Source organism: Nuphar pumila, chromosome 5 (assembly GCF_984573655.1).
Source record: "Nuphar pumila chromosome 5, dmNupPumi1.hap1.1, whole genome shotgun sequence".
In the NCBI taxonomy this organism is placed as follows: domain Eukaryota; kingdom Viridiplantae; phylum Streptophyta; class Magnoliopsida; order Nymphaeales; family Nymphaeaceae; genus Nuphar; species Nuphar pumila.
Window position 1 is genome coordinate 50,481,983 of NC_143253.1, and position 22,812 is coordinate 50,504,794.

The window sequence follows — 22,812 nt, forward strand, 5'->3', positions numbered from 1 at the left end:
ATAAAAAAATCTAAATATAGATAAATAAAGTTTAAATTAGAATTTTTATTATATTAAAAAAATAGGAGTACTAAATAATATGTATACATAAAAAAAAAACTTTTTTTGTCAAAAATATATATATATATGAAAATATGTTAAAGCAGAAAATAACTTTTATACCACTAGTATTTGAGAAAAGTAAGTTATTACAGCTTAATGACAAAAATGTAAGGAGGGGTGACCGTTGGTAGGTCATGCGCGGTTGGCAATCGAGAACACTAAGAGAGAGAGAGAGAGAATACATGATATTAACTGTATTATATTAGTATTTAATATGAAAAACTTTTATAAAAGGAAAAAACAAGTCTTTTAAGTGAAAAATGCATAATAGTTTATATTAATACTACACGTACTTTATATATATATATATATATATATATATATATATATATATATATATATATATATAGGGATGGAAGTATGTTGTCAGACGAACACGCGGCTGATCTGTGTTAAATCACCCTTTAGTGGCAGTTACAACTGCCGCTAGGGTGTTATTTTCAGCTGGGATCTTTAGCTGCAGTAAAAAACTATCGCTAAAGGGGCTTTTTTTTACAACACAGCTCACATTTGTGCGTCCGATACTTTTCCTGCCCATTATCTATATATATATAGGATTGTCCTGCCCCCTTTTTCATTAGGTCACCATTAGCACCCTCCATAATCATAGTTAATTTTGGGTATTTTATTGTAGATTTGAAACGTTAGATATGTTTATCATTGTTTACTTAACAGAAAACATATTTTTTAATTTGTATTTTAATAAGTTAAAATCATCTATGGTTGATATTATACTAAACTTTAATTGTATAATAATCATATTTTTACATATAATGTATTCAAAACAACCGTGCAGCTCATATATTGCTGGAGCTAATTGGTTGTCTTACTTGGATCTATCATAACAGCTCATGTATTGCTGGAAATAGAGATGGAAAACCAACCGTGAAGCTCGTGACTCGGCTCACATTTGAGCATAAAGATGACTCGTGAGTAATTGGTTCATATATCTGGCTTCTGTTCCGAAGAGCTTGTATAGATAAAAAAATATATTTTTTATGTATAATATATAATTTTATATAAAAAGAATAATGTATAACTATATATATATAAAGAGAAAGATGAATGAAAAATATATACATAAAATAGCAACTATTAAGTGTAATATATATAAAGTGTATATTTTGAGTGTAATATATATATATATATATATATATTTTTATATTTATATTTATTTATTTATTTATTTGTTTGTTTGTTTGTTTCATGTATTAGTACATGAAATGTTTTTTTATGGGATCGTCTCATTAAAGGATGAGTCGAGGCTCAAATAAAAACATATGCGAGCGGGGTCAGGAGCTCATTCCCGGGTGAATTTGTGGCATCTCTTTCTTTTTTATTTGATGTGTTTTTCCATGGCATTGCCCTCCTAGCAATTATTAAGCCATCACATGCCATCTTTATTGACTCAACTGCTGCGGGCCCAACACGACATGTACATAATTGACGGTTCACATAATTTCTTTATTAATTCCACAACGATTTGACTTGATCAATTTGATTTAATGCAGTAAAAAGCCGTGGCATTAGGGATGCAAACGTTACCTCGGGGAATTGATCAGGTGCGATTCAGAACTGTAAAAAATTGCAAAACCCTCTGACCCATTGCGCTTTTGAATGAGCAAGAGAACTGGTAGGAGCTGTCAGTGCACGTCTCCCTGTCTGTGGTTGGACATGGCAGGTTTAAAACCCCAGTGGTACGATTGAATAACTGGTGGGTCTGCCTAACCCGAGCTTGCCTTTAAAAAAAAAACTTTCTCCAATCTGTGCGACTTTACGAAGACCAGTTGATGGGTGGTGTGTGTTGCCCCAACACTTCGGGTGTGTACAAAAGAATATATTGGGACCCACAATAATTCATATGCCAATGTTATCAATGATGATTTTATAATAAAATAACATATAAAAAAGATAGACATGCGTTTGACAAAAATATCTTTCCGTAAAATAGATATGTGTTTGATGAAAATGTCTTCTCGTAAATAGCTTTGTACGTTCCCGCGAGTTCAGGTTCCTGCCCTATTTTTTAGCTTGTATTACAACACATTGTTCCTGCCTTGTCTTACAAAACATTCTCGGGTTCGTTCCTACTTTATGGAGATAACTATAAATCGATCGACTGGTTCGATCATTGGTGGGTGTTATAGGAGAATTTATCGGCCATCTTTTTTTACAGTCTTCTCTTCTTCTTCGTTTTTGTTAGGTAGTATAAAAAAAACAATGACACACAAACATTTCAACAAGTACCATTAAGGTGTCGTTAGTATCTTTCCATGTCATCATGCTATAGTTAAAAAATGTATGTCATCGTGAGTGCCATTAAGGCATTATTTTGTTATTGCAGGTAAATGTTGGCTTTTCGACGGTTGAAAAAATGAAAATATTTGTAAGACGCTAGGACCTGTTGACAAGAATGCTTGGTTACAAATGCGAAGAAAGGCCTCTACCCCATCTGGTATCATCCATTCACTCAGACTATGCAATGTAACACAAATCACGATTGTAGTAACATACTACCGATTTGGGAGATATTATTTTGTTTGTTAATGTCAATTTGTAAGCTATTATGCTGAATTACTATATCAATTTGTAATATATTATGTGATATGTATATTGATTTGTAAGATATTATGTGTTTTCTAGTGTCGATTTGTAAGATATTTGTAGTATGATTCTAAAACATGTGCGTACAAAATTTATATTGTTGCGCACTTGCAGTGACAATTTGCGTATTCAAATCGCTACTTATTTAGTGATTTCTATTGAAATCGCTTCACAACATCGTAGATATAATTAAATCGTTGTCACGTGAATCGCTATCGTCAATACACATATACGATAAATTGTTTCTTTTATTGACATGGTAAATAACAACTCGATGCATAATATAAGCAAATAACAAATCGATTGTTGCTTTTATACTGTGATTCATTTAATCATTTCTTTAACTTGCTTAACTAATCAGTATCTGTTGTTATATGCATCTTGAATAAATCATAGTAAATGTATGCACCGGCTAACGCAAATTGATATCTTGCTTATGACCGTGATGAACTTATCATCTGGTTGTAGTGAAGATGTTGTATTTCAATCATTGGAAAGTTATGGAGAAGTGAACATCTTTACTAATGACACGCCTGAAGAAGTGAACATGTGCACTAATAATGCACATGATAAGAAGGGTGCAAGCATTGGATTCACTCTTGACTTGAATGTTCCAGCAGAAGAAATGACAGTACACTTGAAAAAGGTGCAGGCACTGAGAATGTACATAATAGTACACTTGACTCTATTATTGTAGAAGAAATGCAATTTAATAATAAGAAAGTTACATATAAATTTTACAATGATTATAACTTAAAACTTGGCTTTAGTGTTAGAAGGCATTCTTAGTCAAAAAATGTACAGGGTGTCGTGGTGAGAAAGACATATGTTTGTTTTAAGGAAGGTTGGAAGAAGTCAAGTGAAAATTCAACAAGGAGCAAGCTAGATTCAAGATGTGGCTGTCTAACGAGAACAATGTTAAAAGAACTCTGAATGAGAAATATGCAGTTCGTACTTTAATCAATGATCATAACCATGAATTAACAACTTCATTTATGACTCCTATGTTATACAATCACCATTCATTGCACAATCACCAACATTACAAATCATCGCAATATTTGGCTTTATAAGTAAACATTATTGTAAGATTTAGCAAACTAAGTACAAATCGAGGTAACTTCATAAATACACATTGCTACTGCATCAAACATACAAATCGCTATTGATTTAAATGTATAAATCGTTCATGCTTCAAACGTACAAATCATTGTAGAAATCACACCCTTCATAAGTACATATCGTTGTAACGTTTGAGTTTCATAAGTAAATATCGTTGTACGATTCAACAAACTTAAGTACAAATCATGGTAACTTCATAAATCATAAATACACATCGCTACTGCTTCAAACGTATAAATCATTGTTGCATCAAACATACAAATCGCTATTGCATTAAATGTATAAATCATTATTGCATTCAAACATACAAATCATTATAGAAATTTAGCCTTCATAAGTACATATCGTTGTAATGTTCGACCTTCATAAGAACAAATCGTGCTAACTGTTTTTCGATGCCTAGAAGATGGATAGGTACAAATCGATTTGTTTCAATATGAAAATAGGTGTTATTTAGCATGAATAGTACAACCAGTTGTAAGATTTAGCATTCAGATTTATAAATTGATTTGTTTAGATAACAAAACCTTACACGAAACTCATTGCAATGACAGAAGTTTTGGTAATCCGACAGTAGAGGAGAAACACCTAGAAGGTAGATGCAGCTGATGGTGGAAATGATGCTCCCACTGCATAAATGACGGCAAAGGTTGCATTGACGGTAGCAGACGACAACAAGGGGTGCTTCGACGACACCAGATGATGGCATATGACATGTTGTCAAAGGGAACTCTAGTTACAGCAGATGGTGCAACGTCAAAGGGTGATCTGGCGGCAGCATAGGAGTTTACTGCTTAGGGCGAAAATGAAACGTTTGGACTTTGAAGAGTTAAGATCATCCTCCCTTTGTTGGATGAAGGATATTTTTATCCTTTTCTCGAATCATCTTTTCATGACAAAAATGGCGAAAAAGGGTACTTAAGTCTTTGCAATCGCATTGAACTCTGATGCTAAGTGATGCCAACACACATGGGGATACGAGCCCCATGTGCTTATATACATGGCGCTCATTCAGACCCCCGAACATGCGTGTTATGTGGGGGAACATATAACCTGATCAGAATTGATGGTTTCAACCCATATGAGTAGTTTCACAAGAAAGTTTGCTCAATTGCAGTTTGTCTTTATAGGTCTCCTATGATGGTAAATATTCACTCGAGTGGTTGTTGCTTGGGGAATAAAATGTATTGGCTTAGTAAGTCTATAGATTGGTATCCTTCATTTCATGCATCAATGATATTGTCATGTAATTGTGTCATCTTGTATTTCTTTGAGGTTTTCCCCGCCCCCCTCGATCTTTGGCCACCTTTTATTGAGACTTTAGTTTTTGGTCTATCCCATTTATTCTCTTATAAAGAACTTGGGTTTAAAAACTCCATGTGCATACCCCACAAAACTAAAATCATATTCCTTTCATTCAGATACATGGTGAAAATACCATAACAAGGGCCACTCGAGTGAGCCCTTCACATGCTCTACTGGTGTGGAATCCAAAAAAAAAAACTTTAAACCAGGTGTGATCGTTGCAAAAAAATTCTTTTTTCTTTTTAGGAAAAAAAAAACTCTCGCAAGGTCCACTCCCTTTTAAAAAGATTTTGAAAAATTACTCACCTTCGTTTTTAGAAAATGTGAGAAAATTGGGAGACAGAGCTCGCTTGTCGGTAAGAGGTTCAACTGTTCCTAGCGCCTTTACCAGGGGTAATTGAACCAAGGATCAAATTTATGTCTTTGCTTTATCTAAATTTGCCTAAGAAATTATTATAAGTGCTAAAAATGCACATAGAATCAAGCTTGTGCTATGATTTTGAATTTGAAAATTTGTATGCTTTTAGAAAGTATTTCAGAAATTTGGATTTTTCAAGTGATTTTAAAATAGATTTGAAAATATATTTAAAAAGTTATTTGGCAATGGCTTGAAATGATTTAGAAATTGATCTAAAATCGCTTAGAACTATTATGAAATTACAACTTAAAATTGATTCTGAAATCGAAATTGAAAGTTTTTGAAATTGCAAAGGAAGTTGAAAGTTGTAATTGAATATAAACTTTGAACTTGGAACTGAAATGGATTTGAGTTTGAATTGAAAAGTTGAACTTTGAACTTTGAAATCGAAATTGGAATTTGAAAATTGAGTTCGATTCTGAAATGAAATTTGAAATTGAATTTTGAATTGAAAATGACAAAATGAAATTGAAAGTTTCGAAATTGAATTCAAAGTCAAATTTCAAAATTTGAAATCTGAATTGATTGAAAATCAAATTCGGAGTTGATTTTTAAATTGAGAATGGGACTTAGAAATCGAATTTTTGAAATTGAACTCGAAATTTAAAATTAAAATTGAAAATCAGAATTTAGAATTGAAATTGAAAATTAAAATTGAACTTTGAATTTCAAATTAAAGAATTGAAATCTGAATTTGAAAATTAAAAATTTAAATTAAAATTTGAAAATAAAATTGGGATTTATAATTGAAAATTGAAAATGAAATTTAACTTGGAATTTAAAATTGAGAATTTAATGAAATTCAGAATTTTAAGAATAGAATTTTTATAATGGAAAATTTGAAATTGAATTTGAAATGAAAATAGAATTCAAATTTTGGATTTTGAAAGAAATAAAGAATTGAATTTGATATTTGAAATTAAAATGAAATTCAAAGTTGAGATTTGAAATTCAAAAATGGAAAGTTAGAATAAAAACCGAAAATTGGAAATTGAAAATAAATGTTTGAAATAGGATTTGAAATTGAATGAAATTGAAATGAAATTTGAAAAATAACTTTGAATTTGATAGTGGAAATTGAAAATGAATTTAAATTTAGAAATGAAAATTGTTTTAAAAAATCATTTCGAAAATCACTTGGAAATTTGAAAATAACTTGAATAATTTAAAAAAAATGATGCAATTCTATCTTAAATGATGAATATGCTATTTTTTCGAGAAATCATTTAAATTTTAAGGAAAATTTTATACTTTATAGAATTAAAACAAGATTAATTTCCATATATTCATGACTAGGGTCATGAATATACTTTAAATTGATCTTTATTAAAATTCTAATAAAAAAAAATGAATTTTGTGCTTTTATAGAATTAAAACAAAATTAATTTTTAATATATTCATGACTAAGGCCACAAATATATTTTGAATTAATCTTTATTTTAATTCAAATAAATGAGGAAAAGAGAATTAATTTTGAAAAAAATAATGATTTTTTAAAATGACATAAAATTGTAGGTTGAATTTTTATTTAACAAAGAATAATAACTCTAAGTATTATTCGTATTCCAACTAGGGCCAAAAATATAAATTTTACTTAATTTTATTTATTCTTTATTAAATGGCGCACGTGCCATTCATGTTTTCTATAGTGTATTTCTAAAAAGAAATAATTATAGAATTTGATCTACATGCTCATTCATTCTAAATTAAGAATAAAATAAAAATTCTCATTAATGTAATTATTACAATCCTTGAATAAATTACATTAATTGAAAAGAATAAAAGAGAAAATCCTGAAAAATGAGCAAATATGTTAGAAATAAATGTAGGCATTTATGGATTTTATTCAATTATTGAAAAATTAAAGAAAATCCATGATTTAGCTTTTTTATGCCCCCCCAAAATAAAGAAAAATAAAAAAATATTAAAACAAAATGCAAATGATGTATGGCCTTTGTAAAAGTATTTTAAAATATGTTTTTAGAGTTTTATATTTTTTAAATTGGGGTTTAAAACATATAAATTCATTTTAAAACTTGAATTCAAAATGAATTTAACCTTGAAATTGAGAATTTAATGAAAATATAATGAAAATAATTGAAATAAAAATAAATAAACTCCAAAATTTATTTAAAATGAAGTTAAGGTATTCTAAGTTGATAAATAATATTTTTAATTTATGAAATTCAAGAATTTTATTTGATATTTGAATTTAAAATTATTAAAATGCCTAATTTAACTTCATTTTGACAAAGGAATGTATTTTGTAAAATTGGTTTTAGAAAATGCAATGAATGAAGAATCAAATGACCATAGAAATTTATAAAATTTTATATGGATTAACTAGACTTAAAATGGAAGAAAACCCTTTTTATAGATTTTAAAAATAAGTTTTCATTAGAGTGGACACATCTAAACAAGTTGAACTAAAATTTAAGAAATGCTTAATGAAGCAAAATGACATGGTTCTAATTTTCGATCAGAATCAGATATGAAAACCTCATAAAATTGTTGAAAATTTATATAGATGAAATAAACATACAAAGGAAAAATCTTCAATTTACAGATCTAGAAAATGATCTCCCGTTGCGGATATCCAATCTAAAGAATTTGGGTGAAAACCTGTGAATGAAAATCAATAAGGTTCTGGTTTTTTATCTGAATGATAAATGAAAAGTTGATGAAAGTTTAAGAAAATTGACATGCATAAACTAGACATTCTAAAGAGAAAACTCTTTTTTACACATTTAAAAAATGATCTCCCATTAGGGAGATATGAATACAATCAGTTGATTTGAGGCCTGAGCAATGTCTGAGATTACAAACATACAATGTCTCGACTTAAAATGTAAAGAAAATAAAAATACTCCATAGATATGGATAAAATTTTACTGAGATGAATTAAATATTCATATGAAGAAAAATCTTTTGACAGATCTAAAAAATTATCTCTCATTAGGGATATATGATTATGACAAAATAGGTTAAAAGTCAGACCCTAAAAATGACACAGTATAATAGGGTTGCAGTTTTAATCAAAACCGGGCATAAAAAACCATAGAAATTGATAAAAGTTGGCATGGACTAAACTCAATATTGGAGACTTTTCTTTTTATAGATTTGAGAAATCATCTCTGGTTAGGGAAAAATCACTCCAACAAGTTGGTCTAATTTCAGGTCTAATTCGGATGAGGCCAAAGGACAGGGTCCAAATCCTAATTTTTTTGAGGGATCAAACCAACTCAAATTGATCTGATTTTTGGTGAAAATCTCGAAAACATATGCATAAAGATGCAGTAAAAAATCAGAATAAAAGAAGGCCAAATTATATGCAAAATAATGAAGTCAAAACAGACCAGAATAAAAAATATCATCTCAACATAATTGAATGAAACATAATCTCATAAATGAATTGATCCAATGATAAAAAATGAGATCTATCATTCTAGATCATAAATGATAACTAAAATGATGTAAAAACAGAAATAAAAGGATATAAAATAAAATTAAAAGTATTGAGGCATAAATTGAAATCAATTTTTCCTATTGAATGTGAGATTTGATCTATTGAAGATCAAATCTCAATTTTAAATGGCTAAAATGAAAATGCACAAAGTAAATAGCAAATTGAATGGATCAAAACATAGAAATAAAAATTAACATGAAATTAAGATAGATCTATATTGCTATTACATGATATTAAAAATAAATTGCAAGAAAGAAGAGAAGAAAGGGGGGGGGGGATTTTGAGAAATTAAAAGAAAATAGAAAGAAAAAGAGAAAAATTAGAAAAGAGGAGAGAGAGGGCCTACGTTGGGCTTTCTTCTTCTTCACTTTAGCCACAAAGAGAGGAGAGGAGGAGTGCTTGAGAGGGAGAGAGAGATTTTTCTTCTTAAAAAACTCACCCCCATGGGGGCTTTTTATACTTGAAAATAAGGGCATTATGAGCATGGACAAATCGAGATATTTTAAGCCCTTAGGGCTGAGGTGGCATTGAGCTCACATAAGGAGGGTTTGGCGTCAACCCCATGTAGACAATACTTGTTTGTTGAATGGGAAAAAATGCCCTTTTGTCAAAATTTTGATACATGGCGCCCTCTTGCAAGAGGGTGCCCATGTGTGTCATTTTTTTGTTTTGTAGATGGGCAAAATAGACATTTATTTGAAAATTTGACACATGACATCACTTGGCAAGTGATGCCCATGCGTGATTTTAAAAGTAAAAGGTTTTTTTAAAGGCATATTAAAAAAAAATGATTTTGATTTTGAATTTTGAAAATGCCAAGTGGCACCCTTATTTGAAAATGCTTTTTGCTCTTTGATTTTTTTAAAATCAATATGAAAAGTGAAATAAAATATGAGAATTTAAAAGAGGAATTTAGAAATAATTGGATTAAAAAATCCAATTTTGATTTATGAAATCCAAATTAGGCAAAAACTGGATCCAGATTGAATTTGAGAAAGTTTGCAAAAATTCTGATTTTGGATTTTGAAATTCAAAGATTATTTTTGAAATTGGGGATAATATTGGATTTTGATTTTGAATTTAAAAACCCCAAATTGATTTTGAATCAAAATTGGATCTGGATCCATTTTGATATTTCAAAACCTAAACTGAATGTTGAACTGGATCCAGGGTATTTTTTTAAAGGTTTTTTTCAAAATGATGGATTTGAATTTGAAATTTCAAGAATTGATTTTGAGATTAGGATAAAAATCAAATTTTTGAAGAGGATCTAGATTCGAGGGTTTGAAAAAGATTGGATCTGGATCTCAATTTGAAGGAAAATTGGTTCAAAATGGGAATCAAACCTTGAATATGGATTTATGAAGAAATAAAATGAGAAAACCCCCAATTTCACAATAAAAATTGGGATTTTGATTTTGGATCTAGTTCAGAGAATGAAATTGGATCTTTAATCTAGATCAGAATCCAAGAAGTGAATATTGAATCTCAGATTTTAGACGAATCAGAGTTCAAAAATTGATTTGATTAAACTTCTGAACGAATTGAAAAGTGGATCCAGTCTGAAATGGATAAAAAATGGTTAATTGGATCCTGGATATCTGATGGGATATTTTAGGTTCAAAGAATGAATTGGACTGTGGATATGGATTTCTGAATGAATCTGATGAAAAATCTAGGTCCAGGATGAAATTTAGACACCAGATCCAGCATTGGATCTAATATCCGAATTGAAATGGATTGGATCTCGGATATTAATGAAATATCAGATGAAAAAATTGACCCGAGTTTGAATTTGGGGCTTGCCTCAATTCAAACATTATTAAAAATGATGTTCCAAAGAAATGTTTACTTTTTGGTTTTCGCCTTGTAGAGGCAGAAATACGGTACTGGACTGGATTGAAATGAACTGAATCCGAATCCAGTTATACTTAGGTGAACTAAATCCAAAGCTAAGACACTAGCTCAACCACCTGAGGTTAGTTCAATTTGAGCTGAATTGAGCTCAAACGAGCTGAAATAAGCTAAAATAAAGGTCCAAGTGTGTGAAAAGTGACTTCGAACTGGAACTGGACCATTTAAACTCTTAATAAACTTAGATTAGACCTCTAGAGATGGGATCTAATGGATTTGGCTGACTCGAGGCCAGACTGGCTAAGATTTGAGATAAAAATGAGCTTATTACAAGAAATAAACTAATTTTAGCTGAAATAGTCAGAAATAATCAGGATTCGCTCCTTGCGAGCTCAGGAGAGCTAGAAATGACAAATATTCTAACTTCTCTGAACTTGAGATGAGTTTGGTTAAACCTAACTGACGAAAGGTCTAAGGGTGACCTAGGGGTAAAATGATAATTTTATTGGCCGAACGAGGTAGACTGACCTCTAGACTGGAGTAGACCTAGGGGTGAGACTCAATACTGCCCTGCAGAGGTTTGACATCTGCAAAAAGAAATGTTCGAAATGGACTTAAAAAATTTGAGGTGTTTACACCAGAGCAGATGGGAGAAAAACTTAGGGCATAATCTAGACAAAAAAATTGTGTTTCCTCTGGCCAGCAGGTGCACCTTGGGTACCAACTGGGGCTCCGCTTGTCTGGTAGGAGCATCTAGTGCACATCACCTTGTGTTGGGATATTGCAGGATCAAATCCCATTGGTAAAGTTGCATAACTGGTAGGGGTCTGCCTAACCCCAGCTTGTCTTTTAAAAAAAAGGTGCACCTTGTGTGACCGTAGAGAGGAGAATGTCGATCAGTTATTCATTTCTCTCTCTCTCTCTCTCTCTCTATCTATCTATCTATATATATATATATATAAGAAAACCTGTATCTTCGGATGGGTTTTCCTTTGAACGCATGACCCTAAGCCGCATGTTCTTTTTTTTATTCAAAAAATGACTTTTAGCAGTGGTTTTATACAACCACCAAAGGTCATTTTTTCGCCCAAACATTTAGCGGCGGTCAAGACCACCACTAAATGTATGTAGCACATAAAAAAAATGATGAGTTGTCACTATTTGAAAGCATGCACTCATAAGATGACGGTTCATCCAACCCATCTTCAAACACTTTATGTGTTTGAAAATACAGGTTACTATATATATATACATACATACATATATATATATATATATATATATATATATATATATAAGAACTTAACATATTAGGCCTCATTTCTCATTCTACCCCATAGGTTTTAAGTGTTTTATGATAGATATGAACCATTAAATGTGTTTAGCATGCTCGATTTAGCAAGATCCGACTCTTGGAACATGTTTTTTGATGAAAAAACATATTTTTTTGAGTAAGGAAAGACTAGTACCTTCGTAGCCATTGATTTTAGATTACCAAAAAAACTTGTATACAGGTTAGATTTTGGCTATCCAAAAGTCGGTTCCCACTAAATAAAACCTATAGATCACATCTCTGGTGTTAGACGTGAGAAAAAAAATACTTAAAACTATGATTTTTGAAGGAGCCTAACAAGTCCTACCACAAGAAACTGAAACTGTGGATGCAAGTGCATGAAGGGTACGTCGGGATGGGGATTGGATGTTTATGAGAGCAACAACAATGGATACCTCATGTGTTGATGGAGGGGGTATCATCAAGATCCACCTTTCCCATTCGAAGAGGAATAGTTTTACAATGGTGCGCAGGCCCAACTTATCATGTGCTGAGGCAATGTTGGTGGGCACTGGCCTTGCATCAAAAGCCATTCAATGTGAATGGGAGAAGAAGGAGGTGCTCCTCCCGGACAAAGTGGCAAGGAAGATCAAATGGCACAGATCGGGGGGCATCTCTTTAACTTATGGCTATTTCATGGTGAGACAGAGGCAAATATTAAACAGAATGGGGGGTATGCGCTGGAGTGAAACGAAACTGAGGACTTAAAGAACCTTCAATCCTCTCTCCATTGCATTGATCTAGTGAGCTTCAAAGATTTTTGGGTTCCTGCCGTTGTTCACTGTGTATAGGTGAAAACTTTGGAATAGTATGATGCACAACGTCCTTAATATGATGGGACAAAGCTATATAAAATTCATTGTACAACCCCCCCCCCCCCCCCCCCAAAATCGTCAGCACATGGGATGGGCTACACTGAGACTCATGCAAGCCTGCGTGTTCTCCCCCGAAACGCAGGGTTTGTTGCAGTGCGTGTTTGGGGGTCCAAATGAGCACCACGTATATAAGCACATGAAGCTCGTACCCCCGTGTGTGTCGGCATCACTTAGCATCAAAGTCTGGTGTGGTTGCAAAGACTTACGTACCCTTTCCTGCCATTCTTGCCATAAAACAATGGTTCAAGAAAAGGACAAAAATGTCCTCCATCCAAAAAAGGGAAACAACGGTTCGAGAAAAGGACAAAAATGTCCTCCATCCAGAAAGTCGAGGATGATGTTAACTCTTCAAAGTCCAAACATTCTGTTTATACCATCTATTGTAACAGAAGCTCCCTTTGACGACACTCCCTTTACCGTCATCTGCTGCCACCAGAGCACTCTTTGTCGTCATCTTGAGCCCAGGTTCCCACCTTGGTTTTTAACTTGAGTTACAACACATTGTCGCCTTCTTGTTCCTGCCTTGTGTTACAAAATATTCTCAGGTTTGTTCCTACCTCGTGGAGATAACTATAAATCGATTGACTAGTTCGATCATTGGTGGGCATCATAGGGGCATTTGTCGGCCATCTCTTTTTACAGTCTTATCTTCTTCTTCATTTTTGTTAGGCAATATGAAAAAAAACAATGATGCACAAACATTCCAACAAGTGCCATTAAGGCATCGTGAGTACCTTTCCATGTCATCATGCCATTGTTGAAGAACGTATGTCATCATGAGTACCATTAAGGTGTTGTTTTATTATTGCAGGTGGATGTTATCTTTTCAATGGTTGGAAAATTAAAGATATTTGTAAGATGTTGGAACCCGTTAACAAGAATGATTGTTTATAGATGCGAGAAAGGGCCTCTACCCCATCTGGTAGCGTCCATTCACTCAGTATATGTAATGTAACGCAAATCGCGGTTATAGTAACATATTACCGATTTGTGAGATATTGTTTTGTTTGTTAATATCGATTTGTAAGCTATTATTCTGAATTTCTGTATCGATTTGTAATATATTATGCGATATGTATATCGATTTGTAAGATATTATGTGTTTTGTAGTATCAATTTGTAAGCTATTATGCTGAATTATTGTATCGATTTATAATATATTATGGAATATGTATATTGATTTGTAAGATATTATGTGTTTTCTAGTATCGATTTGTAAGATATCTGTAGAAAGAAGTTAAAAATGTATAGTGCAGAAATACATTTTTGTACGCTTGTTGTGGCAATTTTCGTACTCAAATCGTTGCTTATTTAACGATTTCTATTGAAATCGCTTCACAACGTTGTATATATAATTAAATCACTATCACCTGAATCGCTATCGTCAACACACATATACGACAAATCATTTCTTTTATTGGCATAGTAAATAACAACTCGATGCATAATATAAGCAAATAACAAATTGATGTTGCTTTTATACTGTGATTCATTCAATCATTTCTTTGACTTGCTTAACCTTATCGATATCCATTGTTATATGCATCTTGAATAAATCGTAGTAAATGTATGTGTTGGCTAATGCAAATTGATACCTTACTTATGACAATGGTGAGATTATCATCTGGTTGCAGTGAAGTTGATCTATCTCAATCATTGAAAAGTTATGGAGAAGTGAACATCTGTACTAATGACGCACTTGAAGATGTGAATATGTGCACTAATGATGCACATGATAAGAAGGGTGCAAACATTGGATTCACTCTTGACTTGAATGTTCCAGTAGAAGAAATGTAATTCGATAATGAGGTAGACGATCATGACACTACACTTGATGCAGGCACTGGGAATGTACAACATAGTACACTTGATTATGTTCCCATAGAAGGAATGCAGTTTAATAATGAGGAAGTTGCATATAAATTTTACAATGATTGTGCCTTAAAACTTGACTTCAGTGTTAGAAAGTATTCTTGGTCAAAAAATGCACAGGGTGTCGTGGTGAGAAAGACATATGTTTGTTCTAAGGAAGGTTGGAAAAAGTCAAGTGGAAATCCAACAAGGAAAAAGCCAAATTTAAGATGTGGATTTTCAGCGAGAATGGTGTTAAGAAGACTTCTGAATGAAAAATATGTAATTCATACTTTAATCAGTGATCATAACCATGAATTAGCAGCTTCATTTATGACTCCTATATTAAGGTCACATCGTACAGTAACTGAAGTGCATGCTGTATTTGTTGAAATAGATAATAGCGCCGACATTGCAACAAGGAAGACATATAATTTATGTGCACATATAGATGGTGGTCGCGAGAATGTGTCATTCACACCTATGAAACTAAGAAACCACTTGAAAAGGAAGAGGACATATAACATGAAGAATAAAGAAATATGTTCTTTGGTTGATTACTTACAGAAGAAATCAAGCATTGACCCTGGTTTCTTTAGTGCAATGCAACTGAATGAAGATGGATATATTGTGAATATGTTTTGAGCAGATTCAAAGTCAAGAGTAGATTATGAATGCTTCAATGATGTGCTTGTTTTTTATATGATAGTGAAGATTAATACTGAACAGTGGCCATTTGCGCAGTTTGTCGGAGTAAACCATCACTCACAAAGTTGTATATTAGGCGATGCTTTTTTGTATGACCAGACCAAAAAAAACTTTGAGTGGTTATTCAAAGTATTTACACAAGCAATGAATGGGAAGCAACCTGAAGTTGTACTTACAGATGATGATCACGCAATTGCGGTTGCAGTGTCTCATATATGGCTAGATGCACATCATCGCCTATGTTTGTGGCATATCTTTCAAAATGCAGCAAAGAATATATAACACATTTAATCAGAAGATAGGGTTTGACAAAAAGTTTATAAGGTGTGTACTTGAGAGCATAGACGAGGTCACCTTTATGTCTGATTGGGAGAAAATAATTCATGTGTACGACCTTGAAGACTACGTGTGATTACAAAATTTATATGTAGAAAAAGAGAAGTGGGCATTGGCATATGAAAGACAATACTTTTATATAGGTATGATAAGCACACAAAGAGCTGAATCTATGCATGCCAAACTGAAAAAAACCTTGTATTCATGTTTAACAATATTTCACTTCATAGAACAATATGAATTATTTATAGACGGTCTTAGATAGAATGAACTTGAACAAGATGTGAAATGCTTCAATACACGCCCTGTAACTTTGGGCATGAAAATATTAATGCAACCTGCACATCTGTGTACACTATCTGTATTTGAATGAATTAAAAAAAAGGTTATACAAGTCATGAATTGCAACATAGAAGGATGCGTGCAAACTGAGAATATGCACAAATACCGTATTGTATGAGAGGGCGAAGAACATTCAAAAAGGCAAGAAGCATATGTTACATACAATGTTGACAACAGAACAATTGAATGTACGTGCAAAATGTATGAATTCAAAGGTATTTTATGTCGTCATGCATTAAAGATACTTAATCAAGAGAAGATACAAGAAATACCTGAGTCATATTTAATGTGAAGATGAACGAGACACGCAAAGATTGAATTGCTGGATACAGATAATGTCAGTCAATCTGGTGTTGATGAGAAGTGCCATATTGCCTCCCGTTACCAACAACTATGTAGGTCACTTATGCTTGTTGCAGATTTGACATTGAAAAGTGAAGAAGCCTATGTATGCATGAGAAAAGTGTCAAGGGAGTTACTTAAAAACGTGCAGTTAATTCACCATCAGTCTGTTGCAGCTCATGAAGATCATTCCAAGAAAAAATGAGTGAACAACGGAGGTAAAAATCATGGTTCCCTTGACCCACATGAGAAGTTACGCCAAAGCGTAAACATCATCTTTAATAAGTCATGAGTCAATGTTGTAGATTATGATGAAAAAATTCACCTAGCGAAGGGTATCAATAGGAAACCTGCCTCTGATTGGAGTCGGAGGAGGACAAAGAGTGCACTATAATTGATTGATAAGAAAAGGTCTAAGAAACAACCAACCTCTAAGCAAAAGCAATCAAGCCCTTCACATGAACAGGTAGGTAATACATTATATTGCTTCTCATGTAAATTGCATTACGTGCAGCTTATCAATATCTAACTTGTGTATAGATATGCACTACAATGTTGAAACCTTCAATCCTCCCGACCAATTGTTCTAGAATGATAGCTTCAGTTTTACAAGTCTTTTGGTATATAATCAATGTTCAGAGGATACTTGCATTTCTTGTAAAACTTAATGTAGTGTCTTATATTGTTTTGTTTCATAACAGACTCAGTTCAATTCAAAAGTGAGCTATAGAACACAAGAATCATGTGTGAATTCTGTTTAATGATGTATCCTTCACATATATAAATCATTGTCTCATATGGCCTACAGAGCTACAATTTTGATACTATAGGTAAATCACCATTGTTCAGTGCTTATACCATTAGTAAAAATTGTTGTCTCATTTAGCTTTCACATATACAAATCATTATACAGATACTGTTGTTGAATCGTTGTGCAAAAAGTTAGTTTGTAAATAAATTGTCTTAAAAGTAAAAAGTTGTTACATTTACTACCTGTGCATGATCGTTGTTAAATCGTTGTAGCTTAATTTTTACACCATTAGTAAATCGCCTCTGTGGTGATTTATTTGGTATATAAATCATTATACCATGTAGTGTCTTATCGTGATTTACATAACGACATCTATGTCGGTCATAATTGGATAAAAATTGCACTATGCATGAGTATAAATCACGATAAAAGTGCACAGACAAATCGTTGTTTCATCTAGCCTTCACATATACATATCCTTGTACATATACTATAGTTGAATCGTTACACAAAAAGTTGTTGTGTAAATAAACACTATTAAAAGTACCAAATAAATGTAATTAAATTATATATATGTCTCAATTCAATGATACATATCGATTTACAGCATGATACCGATTTTCATTTTATACATAAATAATATTTTAGTAACAGTTGCAAATCGATATGAGTAAATCATGATATTATATATCGATATCGTTCACAAAGATAAACAAAGATATATCATTGTTGCGGTAGCTTCTTAAATACAAATCGACGTTATTTACAACTACATTCATTTATCAAAATATGAGTATCTAGTTATAATACATCATGACCAATGGTTTGGCCATGAAACGATTTACATATTGACTGATTCATAAATGGCCGAAAAAAAAACAATCGATGTGATTTACAACCACAATCATTTATGAAAAAACCTAGTCTTTTTTTACATGACTACAATGGTTTAGCTTAGATAAAATGCATGACCATCATCATCAAAGAAAACAAATATCATCACCAGTAGGTAATTATCGGGATGTCTAATTGTATTTATGAAGTAACTGCAACAATGATATATTTTTGTTTGTCTTTGTGAATGATATCGATATGTAATATCACGATTTACTCATATCGATTTGCAACTGTTACTTAAACCGATTTATAAATTGCTATAGAACATATCGTTGACATAGACAAAGCCCATAAAAGTAAATTGTGATAGAACAAATATTTTTTGCTTTATGTTAGTGGTTGTACATGTCATGATCAAACACTTCTTCTATGAAAAATAATTCACGATCTATTATAGAAAGAATTATATAATCATAGAATGTTACGTTACATAATGAGTTATAATTGGTTGCAAGTCTATCGGTGTCAAGCAAATTGCGATATCACGTAGCCTTCATACGTACAAATTGTAATTTCTATTGTAAATCATTGTGTAAATTGCTATAGGAATACCGTAAAAGCAAATCATAATTTTCATTGTACACAACACTAATTACTTTTACGATTTTCATTAACGAAGGTCAAACATTACAACGATTTGTTTATTGGCACTAGTGTTTAGAAAATATATGCCTGATTCATCGTTGTTGGCCGTGTAGTTGTCGAAGTCTCTTTACTTGCCATTGATTTGTACTTTACTAAGTTTAAACATTGTCTCGATTTGTTTATTGTTTCTCTTTTCTGCCTTTTATGAATCAGTCATTGTGTAAATCATGATGATATGTATCGTTCACTTAGACAAAGCTTATAAAGGCAAACTATAATAGGATATTCAAACATATTTAATTCGATTATTGGATGGGTTTAGGTGGGATGGTTGTATAGATCGTGATAGAACACTTTCTATGAAAAACAAATCGCGATCTCTTATAGTACTAGTTGCAAGCCAATCGATATCAAGTAAATCGTGATAGCACGTAGTTCTTATACGTACAAATCATTTCAATCTTTTATTAATGTTTATGCAAATCGTTTCAGCAGTTTATCAATCATTGTGTAAATCGTGATAGGAAGGCAGCTCATAAAAGCATATCATAATTTTCACATTACACAATGCTAAACCCTTGTTCGATTTTTATTTATGAAGGTCGATCATTACAACAATTTGTTCAGTGGCATTTATGTGCAAAACTTATTAAAATAGATTTATACACTTATAGAATGTCATGTTATAGAAAAAAATTATAGAATTACAACAAAGAATTATGGAATCCCAATAAATAATTATCAAGATATCAATTTGTATTTATGAAGTTACCGTGATAATGATATCGATATATTTGTAAAACCCTAATATAGATCTATGTAAAACCTTATTCTATATAAGAACCTACTCGACCTGACCTGACTCATTGTCCAGGTCTAAAACCCTAATCTATTTAATCTATGCGGCAATGCAACTTCTTCTTCTTCTTTTCTCTCCTCTGACTTTGTCTTCTTCTTCTTCTCCGTCTTCTTCTCCTTATTCTTCCTTGTATTTTTATTTCTTCTTTTGTTCTTCTGTGTTCCTTCTACATGTGCTTGATAGATGGGGTTCGAAGCTTACGCAGAATATAACGACCATAATCATCCTCAATCGTTGCCGCCATAATGGAGCAAGCACAGATATTCTGCATGATAGATAGGGGGTGATGCTGATGACCATCTATTTGATTTATTCCTACTGCCTAATCTTCGATATACTTCAAGACAAGTATATTACAGTGGTGAGGGATTCGTACTTCTCTCTAAAGTAGTGCACAACAATTTTTGATATACTCTATCATTCACAAACCATAGTTTGCAGTTGGAAAAATATCTGCCAAATGGTGCAGTAGGCTGCCATTACTAACGAGCTCATTTGTTTGGAGAGAATGTATCCTCAACTGCACATAGAATCACTTTGCAGCAAGAAATGAACTCGACGATGAACAATATAGATGTTTTGATGATCTTTTTTGTAAAAATAGGAGTTTCTAAAAGATAGATATGCGTTTGACGAAAATGTCCACCCGTAAATAGCTTTCCATACCTGGATTGCATTAGAAGCACATCACTATTTGGATGTGGGTTTCATATTGGTTATTATATCTGTCTTCTTTGATGATATCGTACAAGTTGCTATAGCATGTAACTTGCATACATACAAATCGTTTCAGCATTTTATCAATTTTTGTGCATATTATGACAGGATGACCATAAAAGAAAATCATAATTTCCATTATATACAACGCTAATCGCTTTTACGATTTTTATTTACGAAGGGCAAACATAACAACAATTTGTTCACATAGACAAAGCTCGTAAAAGCAAATCGTGATAGGACAAATACTGTTATTCTATGAAACTTAAATAATATTGGTTGTAAGTCAATTTATATTTATCAAGTAACCTAGATTTGTAGTTCACCAATAAACATCGTGTCAATTAGTTTTTCTTTATCTTTTTCATCTTTTATTAGTCATTGTGTAAATTACGATAAGACAAATTCTTGTACATATACTGTATTTGAATCATTATACAAGACAATGTCCTATAGTAATTTATAAAATGATGTCTATGTCGAAGACAACGATTTGCCTTTGCTATAAATAACAATCCAACTTATTGGCGTGTTTAGTAAAATTAAAAGTTTATTTCAACCGAGAGAGATTTACATAATTTGTATACACAGTCTTACAAAATTTGTATATACAGTCTATAAAATCTGTTAGAAATCTTTGTACATCATATTACTCCTGAGAGGTAGAGTCGTTCATTGCCTTCTAGGTATTCTTGCCGGTTGACTTTTTTTTTCTTCTGTAATTAGAAACTACATCAATTTTTTGCATAGTTTAGTACGAAATCCAGGTATATCATCTTGCAACAAAAATGTAATGTAACACCAATATATAAATTGAGTTCCCAATAATAGAGGATAATAAAACATGTTTAAGTGTAGAGCATACAACATCAAAATCAGGTTCTCGTCCATTGTATATTACTTCAATATACTTCATTATAAATATGCCACAATCGATGCCATTATTTTGTAAAAGAGCATCGTGTGCTGAGCGAAACCCCCACTCGCTAATGTCGACACCCAAAACGTTTTTGACAAATCCCTCCTGTTGTTAATGCAGAAGCAAGTAAATTTCGAGCCACCGTATAAGATACAATACACTTATAGATAGAAACTTACCCAATGCATAATGTCACGTTGTACACCAGTGTAAAATTCCAATGAGTTGTAGCACGATAGTTGTTTTTTTTCATAAATCCATCACGTATAAAATCCAATGCTCAAAAGTTTGCCAGAGTGTAGGAATCAATATCTGCAAATCGATACAATATCTTACAAATCGTGTTAGCACCGTTATGCCTAAACCTTGGATAATAGGTTTCTTCACTTACCTTTTCACTTGACCAAAAGTCTCTGCAATGATCATCGTTACCCCAACATGGTAGTCCATCTTGAAATTCAATGGAGTATGACATTCGATGGAGGAAACTTTGTTGAACGAAACAATGATAATAGTAAGGTTAAAACATGAAGCAACAAGAGTAAATCAAAAAATAAAATAAACATATAAGAGAACCGATATACAATGAAATAGGGGATGACAATGCGTCTAGTATTGGTTGCTGTATTGCTTTGAATATACATAACAAAATAGGATATAGTCTGTTTGCAACAAATATGCACACGTTAACATACATACCTATGACATACGTAAATATATAACTGATAGTAGTTTCATACGTACCAAATTACTGATAGTGTTTCCTTCTGTAAATTCATCTTGCAGCTGATTGATGTTATCTTAGAGCTCTTTGTTGAGTTTTTGGATACCTTTTTTGTGGATGTTCCATTGCCATTAGCAGAATATTCACTAAAAGATATTGAACTTCCTTTCTACAGTACACAACACAAATCGAATATACACCATAAAAGAGACAAATTTTAAAGAAACTCATCACGAGGTTTAGACAATATACGCCTGATTCGCCATTACTGGTCGTGTAGCTGTCGTCGTCTCCTTCCTCGCACAAGTTCAGGAGGTTTAGACAAAGTAGGTTATATGTTTGACCCACGAACATGCCATTTATAAAGAAAACGCCAGTTCATCTGTTTCTTACTCACGAAGTAAAGTGAAGCGATACCCTCCTGAACTTGTGCGACGTGTCATTCATTTATAAAGAAAACATCGTTTCACATACCACTCGTTTTCAAAAATTGCATGCAAATAAATTATATTATGCATTAATTAAATTAAAAGATGTCATTTCATCAACCTTTTACAAAACTCGACAACTAAGTCTCGATTTTCATTTATGAAGGGTGAACATTACAATGATTTGCTCACATAGACAAAGCACATAAAAACAAATCATGATAGGACAAAAACTGTTATTCTATGAAACTTAAAGAATTTTGGTTGTAAGTCG